The sequence below is a fragment of the Sarcophilus harrisii genome, chromosome 1 (assembly GCF_902635505.1).
Source record: "Sarcophilus harrisii chromosome 1, mSarHar1.11, whole genome shotgun sequence".
In the NCBI taxonomy this organism is placed as follows: domain Eukaryota; kingdom Metazoa; phylum Chordata; class Mammalia; order Dasyuromorphia; family Dasyuridae; genus Sarcophilus; species Sarcophilus harrisii.
Genome location: NC_045426.1, coordinates 342531413 through 342555853, shown reverse-complemented (window position 1 = coordinate 342555853; position 24441 = coordinate 342531413). Strand labels below are relative to the sequence as shown.

Below are 24441 nucleotides of genomic sequence, written 5' to 3'. Positions count from 1 at the left end.
CCTCTTGTTCCATTTTTTCACATCTTACCCCTCACCCCCTCTCCCAGATGGCAGGATGACCAGTAGATGTTAAGTACATTAAAATACAAATTAGATACACAATAAGTACACATGACCAAAACATTATTTTGCTGTACAAAAAGAATCAGACTCTGAAATATTGTACAATTAGCTTGTGAACGAAATCAAAAATGCAGGTGGGCATAAATATAGGGATTGGGAATTCAATGTAATGGTTTTTAGTCATCTCCCAGAGTTCTTTTTCTGGGCATAGCTGGTTCACTTCATTACTGTTCCATTGGAAATGATTTGGTTGATCTCGTTGCTGAGGATGGCCTGGTCCATCAGAACTGGTCATCATATAGTATTGTTGTTGAAGTATATAATGATCTCCTGGTCCTGCTCATTTCATTCAGCATCAGTTCGTGTAAGTCCCTCCAGGCCTTTCTGAAATCATCCTGTTGGTCATTTCTTACAGAACAGTAATATTCCATAATATTCATATACCACAATTTATTCAGCCATTCTCCAACTGATGGACATCCATTCAGTTTCCAGTTTTTAGCCACTACAAAAAGGGCTGCCACAAACATTCGTGCACATACAGGTCCCTTTCCCTTCTTTATAATCTCTTTGGGATATAATCCCAGTAGTAACACTGCTGGATCAAAGGGTATGCACAGTTTGATAACTTTTTGAGCATAGTTCCAAACTACTCTCCAAAATGGTTGGATTCGTTCACAACTCCACCAACAATGCATCAATGTCCCAGTTTTCCCGCATCCCCTCCAACAATCATCATTATTTTTTCCTGTCATCTTAGCCAATCTGACAGGTGTGTAGTGGTATCTTAGAGTTGTCTTAATTTGCATTTCTCTGATTAATAATGACTTGGAGCATCTTTTCATATGACTAGAAATAGTTTCAATTTCTTCATCTGAGAATTGTCTGTTCATATCCTTTGACCATTTTTCAATTGGAGAATGGCTTGATTTTTTATAAATTAGAGTTAATTCTCTATATATTTTGGAAATGAGGCCTTTATCAGAACCTTTGACTGTAAAAATATTTTCCCAGTTTATTGCTTCCCTTCTAATCTTGTCTGCATTAGTTTTGTTTGTACAAAAACTTTTCAGTTTGGTATAATCAAAATTTTCTATTTTGTGATCAGTAATGATCTCTAGTTCTGCTTTGGTCATAAAGACCTTCCCCTTCCACAGGTCTGAGAGGTAAACTATCCTATGTTCCTCTAATTTATTAATAATTTCATTCTTTATGCCTAGGTCATGAACCCATTTTGACCTTATCTTGGTGTACGGTGTTAAGTATGGATCAATGCCTAGTTTCTGCCATATTAGTTTCCAATTTTCCCAGCAAGATCTCTTGGAACCAAGCAGAGATAGGCCTCTGGGCTAACCAGGTTATATTGTAGGACACAATAAAAGTTCAGATCTTTCATCAGCTGGCTGCGATTTTGGAGTAATTATTTATTTCAACTGAGACTAAGGCTGCCTCCAGAAAACCTTCACATTCATCATGAATCCATTTTTTAGTGCCAACACAGAGGTGAGGGAGAGAACTGGACATGCCAGCTAAAAAAGACTAGTTAACTGCCACCTGCTGAAACAGTATCTAGCTTCTATTTCTATGTTTTGGCCCTTTGGAGCTTCTATATCAATAGTGAACATGAAGACCATCATGGGAATCATGGTGGACTGTTACTGAAACAGGACTTGTAAGTTACATTCATGTGAACTGCAAGAGTATATTTCTCAGGAGACTCTTTTTATCCTTTATAAATTCCCTTATAATCAGGTCCTATAATCTAAAAGCCACCCTCAGTCCCCCTCAAAGATGAGCACCATTTTGTTATCTGAAGTTACCTGCTCATCAGTGCTCTCAAAGTAACCTCAGCAGTCAGCACTATGGCCAGCAGCATAAGCAACTCCAGGAGTATGTAACCATTGCACAAGAGTGGATAAAGGTCCTGGAGCGAAATAGAGAGGAGGACTGAGTCTTCTGGTTACTCTGCATTCATTTTCTATATATTATATTAAGAAAGCCTCCAGTCCAGCATTCTGGCATTTCCAGAGTTCAGGTCTGTAGCATTGATGTTCTGAAGAACAAAATGTTACATTTAGTTGATATCTCTTCTGGAGCAAATCTGTTTTTGAATGTTAACTTTGTGGGACCAATGATAAAAAGAAACTGAGCTAATTTTGATCCTATTTCTCCCAGAAACTGGGATTCTATAGAGGAGAATATGCCCCATGGTATTAGGGAGAAATGTTTATTTTATTCTTGTATATCTTCCAAGTAAATATTGCTTTGTAAAAGCTAGTTAGTGTTAAGCAGTTAAATGAAACATAGATGCTGAGAGGTGGCCAATAATTACAAGAGAAGGGAAGAGGAATATAGCTGGTGGGGATCTCAAGTCAGAAGCAGAGTAGAGAGATCCTTAAGATACCCTATAACCTGAGGGTCAGATATTATGACTTGGCTCTGGGGGAATGAATTAGACACACTCCGGCTAAATGGAAAGATGATGAAAAATACAATCAGAATGCATAGAAAACTCACCTTTGCTGGTACTATATCATATAGGCAATATAAATCCTGAGGGAAGATAGCATCTTTTTAAGGGGAAGGAATTGTTGAGTAACTCCTTCTTATTTTGGTGAAATACAGTAAAAGATCATGCAGCTCCTATAGCACCTCCATGGTCTTTCCTCTTGTGGGGGTCATATCCAGAGTGGAACTATAAGTCTGGGAGAATTAAAAAGCCTCAAGGAAGACAGACATTCCTCAGAGAGGGAAGAACAGTTGTCTTGACTATTTATAAAGTTCAGGTCAGAATCAGTTGCATTTTCTTTTGAGTTCAATAAAATGTATCTTATATTTTATGGTTTTTTTTTTCAGCCTGTGTGTTTCCACAGGAATAAATTTCCTCTAAATCAGGGGTTCTTAACTTTTCTTATTTCATGGATTCTTTTGGCAATCTGAGGATTGTCAAAGTCCCCTCCTCAAAATAATATTTTCAATTCTATAAAATAAGAAGATATATAGAATTACAAAGGAAACAGATTTTGTTGAAATATGGTTGTTAAAATACTAAAAAAAAAAAAAAAAAACAAGTTTGTAGGCTCCATGCTTCAGAAACTCTGCCTTAAAATAAAGTAAGCCAAATTCTGATGTTCCCAAGGGAAAATCTAGGTCAGGAGAAAATAGCAGTAATCTTAGAGTTAAGCGACTCTAGTCCAATACTTTCATTTTACTGAATGAAATGATTCACTAAAGGTCACAGAGTGAGTTGCAGATACTTGAGACAATATTGAACAATGTACTACAGCTATTCTTTCGAGATCAATTCTTGTTTTATTGGTGAATGAGTTAAAGAAAAATAACAGCTAATTAGTGATTCTTAGTCTCAGTTATAAAAGGACTATAGGGAACCAGAGTTCCCAACCTCCCCTAGGGGCTTACAACCAACATATCAGAAAGATCAACAAGTTCAGTGAATGGGGGATGGGTTGGAACCAAATAGAAAAGAGGAATTAGTTTCCTCCCATGACCTCTAGCAACAGCATCCCTTTCTCATCTGTCTGGAGACATGAAACTATTCATTCTCCCTTCAGGTACACCTGTCTCCCAGTCTTTTCAGGTACTTATCATAAACATGACTCTGGGTTATCAAGACTCAACTGGGGCCTCAGTGTTCCATCCATAGAACATCTACAGAACGAGTCAGCAGGAGAATTACAAGGTGGAAGAAGGAAGGACAGTCACAGGGGATAATGAACAACCCAAGCATCTGGAAAAAACAACGACTCTTCTAACTAGCCACCTGGAAGACTGCTTAACCATGGCAACTTGGAGAGGCTGAGCAGAGCAGCTAATTCACACTGCCTGTCATAATGCAAAGAGAATTGCTCTGAAAGGTGGGAGACCTTGGTTCTCTGACTATGTAACTAAGCAAGACTCCTCCTTGCTCGGTTTCAGTTCTTTCATCAGTAAAACCAGGGATTGGTTCTAGATACATTCTAAGGGCATCTTATTTTTGAGGTCCCTTCCAGCTCTGACCATCCGTAAAGATCATAGATTTCATCAACAAGCCATTAGTCAACAAACATTTAGCAAGTGCTTGTGATGAGCTAAATATGTGCTAAATATCAGGATACCAAAACAGCAAAACAATCCCTGACTTTAAGAATTCACATCCTCCAAGAAGAAAGGAGTTCAGAGGCCATGTAGTCTAACCCCTTTATTTTGCTTTAGGGGAAACTGAGGCCCACTAAGGTTAATTGATTTGCTGAAAGTCACATAAGCAGTAAGTGACAGGGCCAGGATTGATATCCTTTAATTCCTAATCCAATATTACTTTCATTATTGCACCACACTATACCTGAGATCTCTCCAAGATCTGATAGTCTATGTTCTGAGGTCCATTTTAGTTGAAACATCTTATAATTGAAAAGGCAAAAAAATCCAGAAAGCAGTATAGTACTAAGACTCCTGAAGAATAAGCATGAATAATAATGATGAACAGCATTTATCTAGCACTTATAATGTGCCAAGGGCTATGCTATCTACTTTATAGATTTTACTTTTAGTCCTCACAAAAATCCTAGGAGATAAGTACTTAATATTATTATTCTCATTTTACAGTTTAGGAAACTGAGGTTAAGTGATTTGCCCATAGTCACATAGCCAGTAAGTATCTGAATCTGGATCTTAACTTATGTTTTCCTGACCCCAGACCTAGCACTCAATCTACTGTATGAATTAAGCCACCATAAAGGAGGTCCCTTAGAATAAGGGATGGGGGCCAGCCAATATTTGAATTCACACTTTTTTCTTCAGTTTAGATGATTGGTTTTTGGGAGTTCATTAGCTCAGTTCAGGTCTCAAGGTAGGAGCTGTTCTCCAAATAAATATTCATCTCTGGAGGAGAAAAGAAGATGTGTTGAGAGGGATAGGGCTCCACTTGGAACTGACAGGGATAAAAAGAGCCAGCATTAGATGTGGGAACCCATCTGGAAAATCTAAGAAGAGTGTTTCTCAAAGCTGAATGCATTAACCAACTTGAAATGATAAAAGCAAATGAAATGAAGACAGAATGATCAGACAGACGTGGGCTTGGCATCATTGCCAAATACAAGTAGCAGAGAATATGCAAACAGTAATTAAATTCTTTCCAGCTCTAGAGGGTTCATAGAGCATCAGGCTGTTTTGCTGCTGCTTGGGGAAGAGAGATAGCATAAAAGCCCTGTGTTCACTGTTAGCAAATGATTACAAAACCTGAGTGAAATAATAATACTAAAACCTACTGCCTGAATTTCTTGCATCTCAAGTTTGGCCAAAGGAATTGCAGTACTTTTACAAACTCCAAGATTCTCCCTTAAACAACAATCCATCTTTTGTACGTTAATATTTTTATAGTGATGCTGAATGACTGTAAATCATGGGCTAAAAATTTTTGCAAGTCATGAAAATAGTGAGTTACATAAAGAGAGATTAAGAAGTGCATTGTGGGTGTAAATAGTCAGCAGCATATTGCAAACTGTTTCATGCAAAAAAAAAATTCAGAGTAAAAGATTTCATCAAAAAGAGGAATTAGGAGAAATGGAAGCTGTCTGGAAATCCAGGAATAACAAATGAGAAGTTTGCTCACCACTTTGGAAACAGTGTAATGTGAAAAGAAAACTGGTCCATCAGCTGTTCTCCAAACAGTGTCCCATCACTATCCTATATGCTATAGCATGTTTTCAGGTCCCCTGTGACAGGGATCAGAGATGTGACTAAGTTGGAATCACTAGGGCTTTGGTTCCAGGCACTGATATGTAGACATAGGAGTGGGGCATGTTTTCACACCTTTCATCTCACTACTCTCTGCTATTGTTCTACAAAAGCATGACCTTACTCACTCACCCAGTTTTAGGGTAACACTCTCCTAACCCTATATCCCATTGCTATGATACCACTCTCCTGGCCCCAATGCTCCCTGTCTAAAGCTGGTGGTAAAATTTCATGGGCTGAGGGTAGGGGTAAGGGAAATGTAACTAGGGAAAAATCGAAATATATTTTTTAAAATAATAAAAATACATTTAAAAAACTTTATAGTGGATTGATTGTCCCTCATCCTAACATGACTGTCCCCATGGTTATACTATCCTCTAAGATGTCAACTCCCCTTTTTTCCCCTTGAATTAGTTTGTCCGTATCCATCCCACCCCACTTCAGCCAACAAACCAAAAAAAAATTTTTTTCTGTAAGTAAAAGAGTACTTAGTTATTTATAACCTTGCATAGAATACAATCACTACTTTTTCCTTCAGCTACCTTAGACCTTCCTTCAGTGATGAGCTAATTCCTACAATAAAACTATTTTAGTCTCCCTTTTCTAACACACACACACACATACACACACACACACACACACACACACACACACACACACTGATGCTTTCTTCCTCTTAAGATTTTTAAAATTTTTTTCTCTGTTTCTGCTGTATCCATTCAGTAGAATATTAATCTGAAAACATCTTGGTACTAGTTCAGAAGTCAAAGGACATGGATTCAAATTCTGCCTCTGATGGAACCATAAATTATGTGACTTTGGCCAAGTCATTCAACTTCTTTAGGTTTCTTCATCTATAAAATTCATGGGTATGCTTACAGCTCTGGATGTATAATCATTTATTCCCAAGAGATTTCATTGTTGTGGACTTCTGTAGAGGAGGGGCCATTTTGGGGAGAGAGTTATTGGGAAGTAAGACCCTCCTCAAATCACAGAATCTCCAAAACTGGGATGCATTTTCTGTGAGAGGGTCACAGAATAACAAATTTAGAGCTGAAAGGGCCTTTGGTAAACTGTGTTAGGAGGCTCATATAAGAACCCTGTGTTCCCAACCACAGGCAGACTCCACAGTGCTTCTTCATGACAAGAAATCTTCTTTAAGGAAGGGAATGTGGAAGAGGGATTGTAATCATTTTATAAACAGTGAACAATTTTTTAAAAACTAGTTCCTATAGTTTTAGGTATTCAACCTACATCATGAGAGCTAGGATGTTCTTTGCAGAACCCAAACTGGAAAATCCACCAGAAAGTCAGACCACCATACTTCTCTTGCTGATTCCCTTCTTTTGAAAAGGTAAATGTGGGAGTGTCCTAGGATTGATGACCATAGATTTAGAGTAGTATGGGAAATTAGAAGCCAAAGTGTGCAATCTGTTCTCTTTTACAGATAAGGAAACTGAGATCCAGAGAGACTAAGGGATTTGTCTATGATCGCATGGTCATTTAGAAGTCATACTGGGATTCAAATTCAAATCCTCTGACCATAAATTCATACTTTCTACTGCAGTGTAGGTTTTGCTATGTGATTTTGGTCCATGCATTCCCACAATGCATAGCTTCTATTTTTGAAATGAGTTAGAAGAGTACATTCCAAATCTAAATCCTATGGTTCTAATATCTTATTGGACATATAGCAATCATCCTTGGGAGGTGGACTTCCCCACCTTGCCTTCTCCCTTTTACTCCTTCTCTGAAAGAAATAATTCATTTTGGACCCTGACTCTATTCTAATCAATTTTTATCATATCAGAGTTCTGTATATAAGACCCCAGAGCTGTAAGCTGCAGATTCTAAGTTCATTTGACTAATTATAGGAAGTTAACTAAAGGCCCTCTACTCTTGTTTTGCCTTGTGATGATGACCAAACCCAGCTTGGCAGAGGTGACAATTATATGGAAAGTTATCCAAAATAATTTTGTATCTCTGGACCAATTATTTGTCCAATAGGAGCAGATGATTATCTTATGACCACTTAGGTCACGACTATAATGATACAATTTCCTCCTGCCCAAATTAAGGAGAAGCCTGCCCATCTTATGTGGAAATATTCCTTGCTTCTCCCAATTTGTGACCCTGCTGACATGTTGCTTACTCAGTGAAATTGTTCTATATTTGGTATAGCTATTCTGGAATGACAAGATATTTAGCCCTATAAAAATAGGATGCCAGAAGGAGGAGGCATCTCAGATGGGGAGAGTCCAATTCATTAGAAGAAATCATGGACTCTTTAATAAAGGGCTATTGGTTCAGATCTCTGCCCCAGTCTTTCTTATTATAGGCAGGATGATTTTTAATTCCACATCTCCCAAATCATCTAGAACTCATCCTTGTTGCTATATTGACCCCAACGCTTTGGGAAATGAGAGTTAATTCAATTCCTCCCAATGAAATGGAGGAGCACCAGTCTTATCAACTACCCTTCCATTGATCATAAAAGTCTTCGAGGTCTGACCAACTACTTTGCTTTTCTATGCCTTCCAGACCCTTCTCTCCCACCACATACCATACTGTTAGATGTGCCTAAGGACCTCTGGGCTTTGCCATCTATCGCATAATTTAATCTCTAGGACTTTGGAGTCTTTTCATCCTGTAGCTAACATGTTTTACTTCTTCAATCAGAGTGAGTCCCTTGAGAGTAAGAAGTGTTTAGATTTTTCTATTTTTTTCTATTTTAAAGAACTTAGCATAGATAATAAGCACTTAATTTAATGATTTTATTAATTAATTCGTACCACATCCACCATTTTCAGGGGGAACAAGGCTGGACTATAACTCTATTTGAAAAACTTGTCTGAGCAACATGTCCAGTGGCTGCCCCCCGCCAAGGAGACTCCTAGCATGGCTCAGTTTCCCACAATGCATATTATTGAGTAATTGTCTTGGACAAATTTCTGTTTGCCCTAAAAGATTAAGCAGCTTGTCCAAAAACACAAAAGTAGTGAACGACAAAGCCAGGAAATGAAATCTTCTGAATCCAAATCTAATTCTCTTGTATAGAAAAACAATCTCCTTTTATGATATAAGTAATCATCTGTAGAGAGATTTACACTTAACTTTATTTGCCTCAGTTTCCTCATGTGTAGAAAAAAATGACTAACCATCCCAAGATCTTTGCCAAAAACACTCTAAATAAGATCACAAAGAAGTAGACACAATTCAACTGAAAAATTCCTAAAGAATAATAAACATTATCAGTATTATTTTTTTCTTCAACACTGGTTTAGGATAGGAACTGTCTTATTTGTTTGCATTTCTATTCACAATACTTAGCAAAGTACTCCCTTAATAAATGTTCTTCCCATCCATCTATCCAACCATCTTATCTCTCTCTGTCTCTCTCTGTTTCTCTCTCTGGGTCTCTGTCTTTCCATCTCTTTGTCTCTGTGCCTCTCTGTCTCTTTTCCTCTCTCCTTCCCTTCTTTCTCTCTCTGTCTCTGTCTCTCTCTGTCTCTGTCTCCTTTTCTCTCTGTCTCTGTCTCTCTCTCCATTCCCTCTTTCTCTCTCTGTTTTTCTCTCTCTCTTTCCCTAAGAATTAGCTCTGTCTCCTTTTGTAATATAAGTAGTCCCCTATAGAAAAACTTATACTTGTCTAATCATTCATTCAAAGGACTGTGTAATAGGCCAATAAAATTGGAAAAAAAGAGATGAAATACAGACCTATAGGACCCAGCACAGTGATTGCTCATGATATCTATGGGCCTCTAAGTGGCACCATAGTGCACAGAGCACTGGGCCTAAAGACTCAGAAACTTCTGAGTTCAAATCTAGCCCCAGGCACTTATTAATGTGTGATACTGAACAAGTTATTTCACCCTAATTGCATCAGTTTCCTCCTTTGCAAATGAGAAGGGAACGGCAAGCTACTTCAGTATCTTTGCCAAGAAAGTCTCAAATGGGGTCAAAGAAGTCAGACACAACTAAACAATGATATACTGTGTGTTATTTATGATTTGATGCTTTCTTAATACTGAAATACCTGCTATTTTAAGTAAATTGTGCTCATTCTCTCTAGGATACAGAATCATGGGATAAATGTTGGTTGAGTATAAAAAGAGAAATTATAACAAGTCAGACAAATGTAGATTCAGTGAATGGACCATAATCATGGATGGTTTTGAACCCAAAGTCTGGGTATTTAACCCAGAAGAGAACTATTATGTATAGTCTCACCTCCTCAGTTCTTTCCTGAGAATCATATTTTTAAATATATTTTTATTTACTTCATTAAATATTTACCAAGGATATTTTTAAATTTTTTTTTAAATTCTGAGCTCCCTTAACTTTTCCTACACTCCTGGAGAAGGCAAACAATATGATACTAATTATACATATGAAGTCATACAAAATATATTTACATATTAAAAATATTATAAAAAAATCCTCACAAATAAGAAAAATAAGGTGAAAGTGTATGCTTCATTTAGCACTCAGTGTTCATCAGTTCTCTCTCTGGAAGTAGATAGTGTAAAGACCGAGTTAGCACCCTGGATACCTTAGAAACAGTCAGAGTCAGGATAAGCAAAAGTCCTTGGTCTTTATTCTTGGTCTTTAGGGGTAGAAGCGAATTGGATGGACGTAGAATCTCCACAATCTCTCCTCTTCGTCTCCCGCCCAAAAGTGACTCTGGTTACTCTTACTCCGCCCTCTAGTTCCTCCTACAATTCTCTGTATACACCAATTATAGAGCCAGCACAGAATAGTGGGAAGGGCAATTTTCCAAGCATATGCCCATAGAGTATTGTCTAATTGGTAGTTAGCCTTAAGAGCTCAGTTGTCCATCCTCAGTGCATCAACTCAAGAGTTTCAGCCTTTTACATATAGCATTTTTCATCATGGGTTCTTTGGAATTGTCTTAGCATTATCTTGACCAGAGAAGCTAAGTCTTTCATAATTTGTCACCATATAATATTGCTTTTACTATGAACAATGCTCTCATTCTACTCATTTCACTTATCAAAAGCTCATGTAAATCTTTCCAAGTTTTTCTGAAATCATCCTATTCCTCAGTGTTCCATCACAATCATGTATTACAACTTGTTCCTTCATTCTATTGTTAATGGATATTCTCCTGATTTTCAATTCTTTGTTAACACACAAAAAAGAACTGTGGTGAATATTTTTGTACAAATAGGTTATTTTCTCTATTCTTTGATCTCTTTGAGCTAGTAGTGGTATTGTTGGTAGTGGTATTGTTGGGTCAAAAGGTTTGCACAATTTTATAGCCCTTTAGGCATAGTTACAAATTATTCTCCTAAATGATTATACCAATTTACAACTCCATCAACAGTGCATTAGTGTTTCTATTTTTCCACATCCCCTCTAGCATTTGTCACTTTCCTTTTCTGTCATATTAGCAAATATGATAGTATGAAATGATATCTCAGAATTGTTTTAATTTGCATTTCCCTAATCAATAACAATTTAGAATATTTTTTCATGTGACTATTGATCTGAGGCCAATATCTTAACTTTGATTTTTAAAGAGGATACATTGTCCCTAACTGACTCATGATACTAGTCACAGCAATTGGATGGGAAGGCAATGATAATATCTACAGAAGAGTTAAAGTTGTTATAAACATTAATCTATTTCAAAGGAAAGCCCTAGCCTTTGTTCCTCCTATTTTCCCAGGGGAAAAATCTTTAAAAGGTTTTAGACAATAGAAATAGTCTTTCTCAACAGTTTTAGTTTTTACAATCACAGATAGAGATTGAAATATGCTTCCACATATATGAATATTATGGAATATTATTGTAGTGTAAGAAATGACCAGCAGGATGATTTCAGAGAAGTCTGGAGAGACTTACATGAACTGATGCTGAGTGAAATGAGCAGGACCAAGAGATCATTATATACTTCAACAACAATAGTATAAGATGATCAATTCTGATGGACGTGGCCCTCTTCAACAATGAGATGAACCAAATCAGTTCCAATAGAGCAGTAATGAACTGAACCAGCTACACCCAGCAAAAAACTCTGGGAGATGACTATGAACCACTACATAGAATTCTCAGTCCCTCTATTTTTGTCCACCTGCATTTTTTATTTCCTTCACAGGCTAATTGCACACTATTTCAAAGTCTGATTCTTTTTGTACAGCAAAATAACTGTTTGGACATATATACATATACTGTATTTAACTTATCCTTCAACATATTTAACATGTATTGGTCAACCTACCATCTGGGGGAAGGGGTAGGGAAAAGGAGGGTAAAAGTTGGAGCAAAAGGTCTTGCAATTGTCAATGCTGAAAAATTACCCATGCATATATCTTGTAAATAAAAAGCTAAAATAAAAAAAATAAAATTTGAAAAAAAAGAAATATGCTTCCACAGAAGCCTACATTCAAATGGAAGGATTAATGGAAGTGATGGAGAAAGGCAAGAGTGAAATGAAACATAGTGGAAGTCTCTCCCAAAATAGAGGGAGTCATCAAAGAGAACAGGGTCCAAGGATCCAGAGAAAGAATCCAGAGACTTTGTTCATTTGAACCTCAAAATATTCCTGAGGAGAAAGTAATAAAAATTATCCCTCTTTTAAATATGAGGAATCCAAGGCTAATCTATGTTAGATGGCTTGACCATGGATGCACTTCATGGCAGAGTTGGGGCAAAGTCTTAAGGTAGACCCTCAAAAAGATTCATGAGGACTCAGATATTACTGAATAACAACAATAAATTTTGGAGAGGGTAGTTCAGTGATGAGGTCAGAGGGGGTTAAGAAGTGAATGTTCCCGAAAGGAAGTAAAGGCACTAAACAAAGATGATTTTTAAATGAATTTTTCTGAGAAAGGTCAGAAAGATATAGGACAGTAGCTCAGTTGGTAGGATATACTAAAGGTTTTGTTATGCTTTTAATAATAATGGCTAACATTTATATAGTACCTACTATGAGCCAGACATGATTGATTGATTCATTACAAAAGTTACATCATTGTATCCTCACAACAACCTTGTGTTGCTATTATTATTACCATTTTACAGATAAGGGTTAAATGGCTTACTCAAGATCACACAGCTAATAAGTGTCAAAGAGGGAATTAAAATTCAGATCTTCCTGACACCAAGGCCTAATGCTCTCTCAACAGTAAAATCAGGAAGAGCTAGATCAATTTTAGGCAGTATCAAAGGAACTAGTAGATCATGAGAGAAAGAGAAAGAACTAGTAGACAGATTATAGAGAGGCCATTGTGGAAAGCATGTTAATTGGATTTTGAACAGGAGATCAAAGGTTCAAATCCTATTTTTACCAGTTAATTACTAGCCTAGGGAGCCTAAGATATATTGCCTAATGTCTCTGAACTCCACCTTCCTTATCTGCAAAATGGGAATGACATTTGTGCTACCTACTTCAAAGGGATGTTGTGAGGATCAAATTTAAATACCCCAAGGGCTGTTGAAATAGATATTGTTATGACTATGAAAATCTTTGGCTTCCACTGGGAGCTCTAGGTTATCAAGAATTTATTAAGTGTCCACTATATACCATATATATTCCCCATGTTAGGCATTGGGAATTCAAATACTAAGAATGGAATAATTTCTGATCTCAGATAGTTTATATTCTAACAGGGTAAAGGAAAAACACATATTTGTTATTTATTAAATATGCATATATACATATATATATAGAAAAATATGAAGAATATAAATTAAAAATAAAAACAAGGTAGATAAATACCAAAGTAATTAGGGAAGGAGGGAAAGCATTGGCAGTTAAGGATGAGAAGCAGAGATCATGAAAACCTTTGGGTAGAGGAGAAGGCCATGTTTCTATGCACAGTTCATTTTCCTCTCTGGATTACTGCTCAGTCTCATATGCAGGACAAAAACCCTGGGGTTAAGTAGGGCCTTCCTTAGCATGCAATCTTACTAGCCCAACAAACAGAACTCTTCAGACTTGTCAAGTTCCTCTCCTGGGAGCTGCCAGGCAGAATTTAATTAAAAGAACTTATGATCACTGAAAAATGCAATGTGGCACCAACAGGAAAAGTCAAGGGGGTGAAAATGAATTTTAAAATAACCACTTCCCTTCCACTCTGCCAAATTCCCCTAACTCCAGCACCTTCCAGGATCCATATTATTTTTTAAACTTGGATTTCATTCAATTTTACAAACATTTGTTGAAACCCATGATATATATGGCTCTGTTTTGGGTGCCAGGGATACAAATTGAATAAGGTCAGGACTCTGCTCTCAGAGAGCTCATAGCATAAGAGAGAAGATAAGAAAGAAATGGAGAAAAAATAAGTGAACATTCAGAATACAAATTGCTAGGGAATTCAGAGGGAAGAGATGATCACAGTTCTTGGAGGGCACAGACAGCTCCCTGAAGAAAAATATGGACATTTAGTTAAGATACTGACAATAGGTCCACGATCATTTATAATTAAAAAGTAGAAGTGTTTTAATTGAGAACCCGATATATAAGGATCAAGCTGTCCTTTTTCTCCTTGATAATTTCTTCATGCTAACCCAAGAACCTGATAAAATTCATTCTAAGCAATTTTAAATTAATATCTTTGTGGAAGTGACATTAACTGGAGTACTAAAGAACAAAAAGGAGACTATTATCTATTGAAAATTAACCTGAGGATAATGAATTTATTTTTAAGTTTGTTGCTGTTGGAGAGTGAAAAGACTATTGGGTTTTTAATTGGAGGAATCACCAAATCACAGATTTTGAAAGCTGGAAAGGACTTCTGTAGCAATGTAGTCCTAAATCTAGATTGAAAATTTAGATTTACCCCTCATTACATGAATAATCTAGGTCAAATCATGACTCTTTGAGCCTTGGTTTATTTATTTTCAAAATGAGGAGATTGGGCAAACTGAAGAAACTTTCTGGCTCTCAAACTATGCTCCTCTGATCTTAGATAGATGTGGTTATTCACAGAATGATGTTTAGCAGCTACATCACCCAGTCTTTTGGGGAATTTTCCTTAACACAAATGTGTTTGTTTCTCTGTGTCTTTCACCAGTGTACAGATTAATGAAAAGGTAGCCAAGAGGTAATAATTCTCTATTAATCTCTCCATCTCCAAAGGACAGACCTAGTTGTGGAAATGGAAGAAAAGAAGTGTCACTTTGATAAGAGTTGATTCCATTATAAGGACCTTCAGATGAAGAGATTACATATTAAACCTTGAATCAAGAAGGGATCTTGAAGATGATATAATCCAATCCTCTTCTGTCTCCATTGAAGAAATGTTGTTTTTCCATTATTTTTCAGTTGTATCCAACTCTTCATGATTCCATTTGGGGTTTTCTTGACAAAGATACTGGAGTGGTTTGCCATTTTATTTTCAGCTCATTTTACAGATGAGGAAACTGAGGTAAACAGGAGTAAGTGACTTGCTCATGATCACATAGCTAGTTCCTGAGGCCAAATTTGAAGTCAGGTTTTCCTGACTCTATTTACTGTACCACCTAGCTACTCTATCATTGTTGAAAATGTAATCACACAAAGAAGTCACTTATCCAGAGTCACAGAACTTAGTCCCAAGTACGCTGACTACAAATTCAGGGCTCTTACCAGCATATTACAGTTTCATTCTTAGCACAATAATGGGTCTGAGATCCTGCTCTAACATCTAGAGGTGCAAATCATTCCCCTGTAAGAAGGATGCAATCCTCTGGGACCTCCTCACCTTTAAAAAATGTCTTTGACTTATACCCCCGCACAAGTCTGAAAACCACTCTGCTGGATGCTCTGACTTGCAAGCAGGCTGGTGACAAGGTATTAGCATAATTACAGAAATGTTAACAACTCATACATCTGAAGCATTTTACAATTCCACCAAGGACTTTTGTGGCATCAACTCTGTGAGGGAGGTAAGGCAGTTATTACCTTACATTGTGCAATTTCCATCTATGTTTTCTCACAAATTATCCATGGGAAATCAGTCTAAGCCACTAGAGGTCTTCCTTTGATTTTTTTTTTTTTTTTGGTGGGGAGAGATATGGGAGATATAGGTGTTATTTCTCATTCATGCCCATGACTAGGCTTTGATTCTGTAATTACTTTCCTTTTATCTTGTATATATTTTGTATACACAATTTTGGTGAATACTATCTCTCCACTCAAATGTGAGCTCTTCAAGAGAAAAGAAGGTATTTTTGCCTTTCTTTATATGCTCAGCACAGTTCCTGGAACCGAGTAAATATTTAGCAAATTCTTGTTTAGTAATTTTTTATCCCCATTTTGACAGGTTCAGATACTGAGGTTAGTACAAGACCTGAAAGAGCTTAATAAATGCTTTGTTGATTGAATGATTATGTGAAAGATAAATAAACTGAGATCACCACGGCGCACACCACAAAGTGAACTCTTAATAAATTCTTGTTGACTGAATGTCATTTGTCAGAAAAGGAAACTGAGGTTCAAAGAAATGAAGTCTCTTGCCTATGGTCATGAACTATTAACAAAAGGAGGGCCCTCAAGCAGGGAAAGAAATGCTGCAGCAGAAAAGATAATTGACACCAGCAATGACCCATGTGATGTATTTCCTCCCTTTCCCTCTTTTCCTATCTTCTCTTTTCTTCTTTCCTCTATCCCCTCCTCTTTTCTCCCCTCCAAATCCTTCCATCCTTTTCCCTCTGTCTCTCTGTCTTGGTCTGTCTCTCTCTCTTTCTCTCTGTCTCTGTGTCTCTATCTTGGTCACCATCTCTGTCTCTGTCTCTATGTCTCTCTGTCTCTTTCTATTTCTCTCTGTCTCCTATCTTTCTATCTCCATCTCTGTCTTTCTATCTCTCTCTGTCTGTCCATCTCCATTTCTGTCTCTCTGTCTTTCTATCCTATCTCTCTGTTTCTCTGTTTCTGTATTTCTGACTCTATCTCTTCTCCCTCTTTCCCTCGCTCCTCTCCCTCCTCCTTCCTTCCTCCCTTTCTCTCCCTTTCTGCCTTCTTCCCTCCCTGTCCTTTTTTCCCTCCCTCTTCCCCCACTTCTGTCTCTCTCCCCACCCAAGCATACTAACACCCAGTTTGAGCAAACTTTTACTGTTCATTTTAGCTACTTGTTCCCTCTCATCAAAAACTATCTTGGGTTTATTCTGTATTTATACTATATATTTACACATGTACATGGTACAATTCCTCTAGTAGAATGTAAGCTCTTTAAAAAGAATGTTATATTTTTGTCTATGTATTTTCAGAATTACAAATCTAGCCCTCTTTTTAACTGTAGCTTACTACCTCTTGATGAAACCATAGATAAGAGTTGGCCCTCTTCTCTCTTTACACTAGCTTTTAAAGATTTCACAAACTCCCATGGGTATAATAATCATCTCTGTAAAGATGGCTGCCAAATCCATAAATTCAGCCCTCATTTCTCTTCTGAGCACCATCTATATTTCTAACTATCTCATTCTAGGTGCTCTATAATACATCAAATTTAACAGATCCCATCATCTTTCCCCCTTAACTCATCTTTTCTTTTGGTTTTCCCATTTCTGTGAATATACCACCTTTTCTCTAATTACCCATTTTCACAAACTTAGCATCACACTTGACTTTTTGTTCTTACTTATCCCTCACCCTGATATCTAGTGAATTACCAAGTGATAAAAATTATTTCTCCACATCTCTCCGTTACTCACCACTTACAGCTATTATCCTGAAGGAGGGGTCAAGGGAAGGGAGAGCAGTTGAGTCAAGCTTTAAAAGAGAATAGTACAGTATAATTGATAGAAAGCTAAAATTAGCCTTCAAACTCAACTATAAAGGGATCCCTCTTACTTTAAAATTGAGGGGATGTCCATCAATTGCGAGATCGGTGAATAGATTGTGGTATGTGATTATGAAAAAATATTATTGTTCTATGGGAAATAATGAGCAGGATGCTCTCAGAAAACCTAGAAAGTTCTCCATGAACTCAAAATGAAATGTACTGTATACAAAGTAATAGCAATGTTTTGGGATGATCAGATGTGAATGACTTTGCTATTCTCAGCAGTACAATCATCCAGGACTACTCTGAAGGACTTATGATGTATCCATACCCAGAGAAGGAACTGACTGTATCTGAATACATACTGAAGCATTCTCTCTCTTTCTCTCTCTCTCTCTCTCTCCCTCTCTCTCTCTCTCTCTCCCTTTCCTTCTATCCCTCCCCCACTCTTCATACCCTTAACTTAATTTTTCTTGAGGGCTTTTATTTTCATTAAGATGGGAAATTATGTTTTTTTTTCCCACACTTGATTTTATGGAAATGTTTTGCATAACTTCACAGGTAATTTCTTAATTGTGGGTGGAGATAAGGGAGAGAAAGTAGAATTCAAAAATTTAAAAACAAATGTAAAAAATTGATTTGAATGTAACTGGGGGAAATATTAAATATTAATAAAGCAAAGATAGACAAAAAAGAAAATAGATGTAACTGGGGAAAATATTAATTTTTTTTTTAAAAAGGGTATCCCTCTTTCACAACATCACTAATGTGGAAAAATGTTTTACATGACTATACATATATAACCTATTTAAAAGTCTTGTTGTTGTTTCTCCTTCATTTTTGAAGAAGACCATGACATCAGGGATGTGATGCTATGACATGCAATTGAATTGGATTTCAGTGAGGGAGGACTATGCAAGGTCACTTGCCTCACTTTCCCTTCCAGAGCCATCTGGGTTCAGTGGCCAGATATACTTCATGACAACTGGAGAGGGTCCTGGATACAATGGGAGACAGGTTTCAATCTTACTGAGGTCACATCCATTCAATGATTAAAGCAAGGTAGCAATTGAGGCAAAGAATCTCCTCTTTCACCTAATCCAAAACATCTAAATGAATGAATGAATGAATGCCAAAGCAGATATGATTGCTATTTACATTCATTCCAAGTCAATAAGGATCCAAACAATATCCAAATGGGGCTTGGTCTAGGACCTATTGGTGGCCAATTAGAATCAGATTGGTTTTGTGTTAAGGCCTGATCCTTAAGAAAGAAATCTAGCCAGAAAACCCAAAGACTTTTACATGCATATCATGGCATCATCTCCCTGATGTTATGGTCCTCTTCAAGAATGAAGAACAAGCAACCTCTCTGAGTAAAACTGGTCTAGAATTAGTCAGTTAGAAGATCCCCTTTCGTTTTTCCCTCTATCCACATAGGATATCATATCTTTACTTACAGATGCTCTTAAAAGCATTTTTCTCTCAAAATTCTTACCTTTTTAGGGAAAAGAAAAATTAGGAATTCATTTTTAAATGAAAGCTAAAAATTGTTTTTACATGTAATTGGAAAAATATAATAATATTCAAAAAAGAAAAGAAAAAAGAGATTCCCTCCTTCTACATGATGACTTAGAAAATCATAAATTAATATTATTTATGTTGTATTATATTTATTTATTTTATTAAACATTTCTCAATTACTTTTTAATCTGGTCCTGCCATTAGAACATTTTTAGACTGTAAATTTGATAACCTGTGCTAGAAAACTCTTTAAGATTCTAGGTTATAGACAAGTCGCTTACCTCTGTTGTTAGAATTTTCCTCCCATTCCCAGAATTCCCTATCCCTATGCCTTGAAAATAGAAACAAAAAGGTGAAATGGAATGACTACTATGATTCAGGAAACTTGAGTTCTTATCCCAGACTGAGCAGATTCTATATCTTTACTTGCTCTGGGTATGTCACTTCACTTCTGGATCTCTGTTTCTTCCTCTGTAAAATGAGGTGCCTGAACTTGATGATCTCTAAATACTTTCTCACTCTAAAAGTCTATTATTAAGAGCCCAACCTGCAAAGTAGGATAGGGAGGTCATGCCTGGCACAGGGAGGCACCTCAAACAAAGGCATTGTGGGAAAGTAAAAGATGTAATTGTGCACCTTATTATACTCACTACATTGTGGTGCCTTTGAAAACTACTCTTCTTCTATCCCCTGAGCCCTGCTCTGACCAGGACAGAGGAAATTTTGTCTTACAAACACAGATAATTGGCAAGTACCATACTAGGAATTGGGAGACATGGCTTCAACCTGGCTATACTCCTCAGTTACTGTAAAACCTTGGATTAGCTTCTGGGAAATAGTTTCTTCCCCTATAACACTTATATATGGTAATGGATATAAAATGACTTGAAAAAATAAAAGATTATTATTTTATCTGAGATCATATATCTGTATTTGCATAGACATACACAGAACAGGTACTTGTCATAGTCAAGACAATGTTTAGTTCAAGACAATGTTTTGATTCTCTCTCTAAGTATTACACCCAGTGATTTATTATAGGTTTGACTTCTTCCTCCCACACACCACTCAATAAATTCCCCAACTCTGAAATAACCAATATCAGTGTCATCAAGGGTTTAGACAACAAGACTAGGTCATTATCTCTAGAAGACAGCACTTAAACCCAGATTGCTGAAAAAAAAAAAAAGAAAGATGAGCTTTGTCCCAGTTTAATATCAGTCTGAACTTATACTCAGTGATGTGCCCCTGGATAAATCCAGAGCAGTGGACATCATGTTGGCACAGTGTTGGAGAGGAGATTCCTTCTTCCTACCTATAAAATGAAATACTAAGATTCTTGAGCAGATAGCAATAAGATCAGGGTCACCCCCTCCTTAATATTTTTCATAAAAAATCCATCAGCTCCCTCTCTGTATCCTGCTTCATTCTACTTTTTCTCAAGCTTTTAATGCCCTCATCTTTCTGAATTCCAGAGGAAAGATACTGACAATAGTCACAAGAGGTGATAATGTTAACGCCTCTTCTAAGTCTGATATTCCATAATTCTAGAAGTGTGTAACCCTTCCTTTGCCCCCAAACATGTGACCTATTCTTGGTTATATTATATAAGAGATTCTGTTAGAGATGTGGATTGAATTAGCTGACCACTTGAAAATCCTTTCAATCCTGAAATTCTATGACTATATGATATCTAAAGTCCTATCTTTCTCTACATTCCATGCTTTTAAAGAACTATAAATGCTTTATTTAGTGTCAAGAGGTTACCTAGCATCACACCTTAGCTCTCTCACTGTATGACCTCTAACAGGTCACCTAAGGTGTGTAGAGCTTGGCTTTTCATCTGTAAAATGAAAAAGTTGAGCTAGATTTCCCCTTTTAGTTCAAAGTCTATGATTCTTTGGAGGTAGAGAAAGGAGGATTCTTCTTCCCCCTTGTTTGAAATTAAACATTAAATGAAGGTGGCCTAGCTGTACCAGATCTAAAATTATATTATAAAGCAGTGGTTACCAAAACCATTTGGTATTGGCTAAGAAATAGACTAGTTGGTCAGTGGAATAGGTTAGGTTCAAAGGACAAAACCATCAACAACTTTAATAATCTAGTGTTTGAAAAACCCAAAGACTCCAGCTTTTGGGATAATAACTCACTGTTTGACAAAAATTGCTGGGGAAATTGGAAATTAATATGACAAAAACTAGGCATTGACCCCCACTTAAAACTGTACACCAAAATAAGGTCAAAATGGGTTCGTGACCTAGGCATAAAGAATGAGATTATAAATAAATTGGAAGAGCATAGGATAGTTTACCTCTCAGACCTGTGGAAGAAGAAGGAATTTATGACCAAAGAAGAACTAAAGATCATTATTGATCAGGAAATAGAAAAATTTGATTATATCAAATTGAAAAGTTTTTGTACACACAAAACTAATGCAGACGAGATTAGAAGGGAAGCAATAAACTGGGAAAACATTTTTACAGTCAAAGGCCGATAAAGGCCTCATTTCAAAAATATATAGAGAATTGACTCTAATTTATAAGAAATCAAGCCATTCTCCAATTGATAAATGGTCAAAGGATACGAACAGACAATTCTCAGATGAAGAAATTGAAACTATTTCTAACCATATGAAAAGATGCTCCAAGTCATTATTAATCATAGAAATGCAAATTAAGGCAACTCTGAGGTACCACTACACACCTGTCAGATTGGCTAGAATGACAGGGAAATATAATGTGAAATGTTGGAGGGGATGTGGGAAAACTGGGACACTGATACATTGTTGGTGGAACTGTGAATACATCCAGCCATTCTGGAGAGCAATTTGGAGCTATGCTCAAAAGGCTATCAAACTGTGCATACCCTTTGATCCAGCAGTGCTACTACTGGGCTTATATCCCAAAGAGATTTTAAAGAAGGGAAAGGGACCTGTATGTGCAAGAATGTTTGTGGCAGCCCTGTTTGTAGTGGCCAGAAACTGGAAATTAAGTGGATGCCCATCAATTGGAGAATGGCTGAATAAATTGTGATATATTAATATTATGGAATATTATTGTTCTGTAGGAAATGACTAACAGGATGATTTCAGAAAGTCCTGGAGAGACTTACATGAACTGATGCTGAGTGAAATGAGCAGGACCAGAAAATCATTATATATGTCAATAACAATACTATATGATGATCAATTCTAATAGACGTGGTACTCTTCAACAATGAGATGAACCAAATCAGTTCCAATAAAGAACTGAAATAAATAAATGTTCCAATAAATAAATAAATAAATAAATAAAATAAAATAAATAAATAAATAAAAGTTCCAATAAATGAACTGAACCAGCTACACTCAGTGAAAGAACTCTAGGAGATGACTATGAACCACTACGTAGAATTCCCAGTCCCTCTATTTTTATCTGCCTGCATTTTTGATTTCCTTCACAGGCTAATTGTACACTATTTCAAAGTCCGATTCTTTTTGTACAGCAAAATAACTGTTTGGACATGTACACATATATTGTATTTAACTATATTTTAACCTATTTAACATGTGTTGGTCAACCTGCCATCTGGGAGAATGGGTAGGGAAAAGAAGGGAAAAAGTTGGAACAAAAGGTTTTGCAATTGTCAATGCTGAAAAATTATCCATGCATATATATCATGTAAATAAAAAACTAAAAAAAACAATGAGATGTTTCAAACCAGTTCCAATTGTTTAGTGATGAAGAGAACCATTTATACACAAAGGAAGACTGTGGTTCACAATGTAGCTTTTTTATTCTTTTTGTTGTTTTTTGCTTGCATTTTATTTTGCTTTTCTTTTTTTTCTGGTTGATTTGATTATTCTTGTGCAGTAAGATAATTGTATAAATATATAAGCATATATTGAATTTAACATATATTTCTACCATGTTTAACATATATTGAACTACTTGCCATCTAGGGGAGGGATTGGGGAAAGGAGGGAAAAATTGGAATACAAGGTTTTGCAAGGGCTAATGTTGAAGAATTGTCCACACATATATTTTGAAAAATAAAAAGCTTTAATAAAGAAAAAAATATACAAAAAAGTTATATAAATACCAATAATTTATTCAGTTGCATATAGCACACAGTACTATATGCACTCCAGGTTACAACATTCAAGAAAGTATGTGAAATGAAGAAAAGACTGAATAAGCAACTTATTTTGTGAAATAAAAACATTTAATATGCAAATCAAAAAAAAAAAGAAAGAAAGAAATTAAAAGTGAACATCATAACTATTAGGAATTAAGATTTGGAGGGGTGTGGGAATTTCTTGCAGACATCTTCCCTGGACCATTTACTTTTCCCTTATCACTGGATTTACAGAAGGAGGTGACAGGTAGGAGATACATAATGTTAGAAGAAAAGATAATCAAGGGCTGTGCAAAAAAATCCTAATAGTTCTGGATCCAGAACAAAAGTGGCTCTCCCATACTTACCCCAGGACACTGAGATTTCCACACTGCTCAGTTTCTGGTGATTGGTGGAGTTAGCAATTACTTCTAGATCACAGGGCTGTCTGTGCACTGGAGCTGAAATAGGAGGTTTGGAGTACAAAAGGAAGCAGTCATTTATTAGTAGGGCTAACAGAAATTGGGCCTGGATTCAGGCTGTCATTGTCCCTTTGGGAAGATGGCAGATTGGTAGCAGATTTTAATGCAAATCACGCCCAAGCTGACATTTATCTACTCAGAGCAGCCAAGTAAGTTCCAGAGATAATTTGCCCAGTAAACTAGCCAGCTCCTACTGAAGCTGCAAGCATCCTAGGGAACAATAATCTCACTAGTTCAAACTTCCACAAATCTATTCAAGTTTCCCCCTCCTTCCACCAATGAAGTATACTCTTAGGTTCCCAGGTAAGAACCTAGAAAGCCTCAACTATCACTAGAATAGTCTTAGGGAGTAAAGGGTAGGGGCTCGCTTTGGCAACACATATACTAAAATTGGAATGATACAGAAAAGATTAGCATGGTCCTTTCACAAGGATGGCATGCAAATCTGTGAAGGAATAAAGGGTAGTTCACATTTCCATAGCATTTAAAGGTCTATAACGTGCTTTTCCCATGACAACCTTGTGAAGTAATTTGTACAAACTTATTTTTCTTGCTTTTTAAATAAAAGCCTGTAGTTTCATGGAGGGACTTCTCCAGGTAGAAACTTTCTCTATCAATGCAAATATACAATTTCCTTTCAATGTATAAGCTTAAGGAGTATTTAGGGTGCTGAGCAATTAAGTGATTTGCCCAAAGACATGTATGTGTTAAAGGAGGTCCAAGTCTTCTTGACTTCAAGAACAGAACTACCCCCACTATGCTCACATCATCTTTCTAGTACAAAGAGTATTATCTAAATTAGTAATAGAAAG

At 36.6% G+C, this 24441-nt stretch overlaps 1 non-coding gene across 1 annotated transcript; it reads left to right on the top strand.

Annotated features, from left to right (window-relative positions):
- The first annotated feature begins 23989 nt into the window (after nt 1-23989).
- LOC111719380 lies at nt 23990-24096 on the top strand. Its single transcript, XR_002769540.1, has one exon. It is a non-coding gene; the product is annotated as a U6 spliceosomal RNA (small nuclear RNA).
- The last annotated feature ends 345 nt before the right edge of the window (nt 24097-24441 follow it).